The sequence below is a fragment of the Macaca fascicularis genome, chromosome 7 (genome assembly GCF_037993035.2).
Source record: "Macaca fascicularis isolate 582-1 chromosome 7, T2T-MFA8v1.1".
Lineage (NCBI taxonomy): Eukaryota > Metazoa > Chordata > Mammalia > Primates > Cercopithecidae > Macaca > Macaca fascicularis.
This window is the reverse complement of record NC_088381.1, coordinates 95,413,924-95,414,165: the sequence shown is the minus strand read 5'-3', so window position 1 is coordinate 95,414,165 and position 242 is coordinate 95,413,924.

Sequence of the window (242 nt, the reverse complement as noted above, 5' to 3'; positions counted from 1 at the left end):
GGTAAACAGACCTTACAGTGGCATTTATCTGGTCACTGGGCAGGTTGTTTTCTCAGGAATAACCTCCTGTGCATTTGTTTTACATGTACTCATCAGCAAATGTTTAATAGTAAGCTATGGGCCTTGCGTAAACTTAAACAAGCCCTTTCATTCTGTAGCATTTAAGTTAAAGATTCTGTCCTTAAAGTAGTTATTTGTACAATTCACTATAGCAAAGATTTCTCAGGAAACTGATGATACCA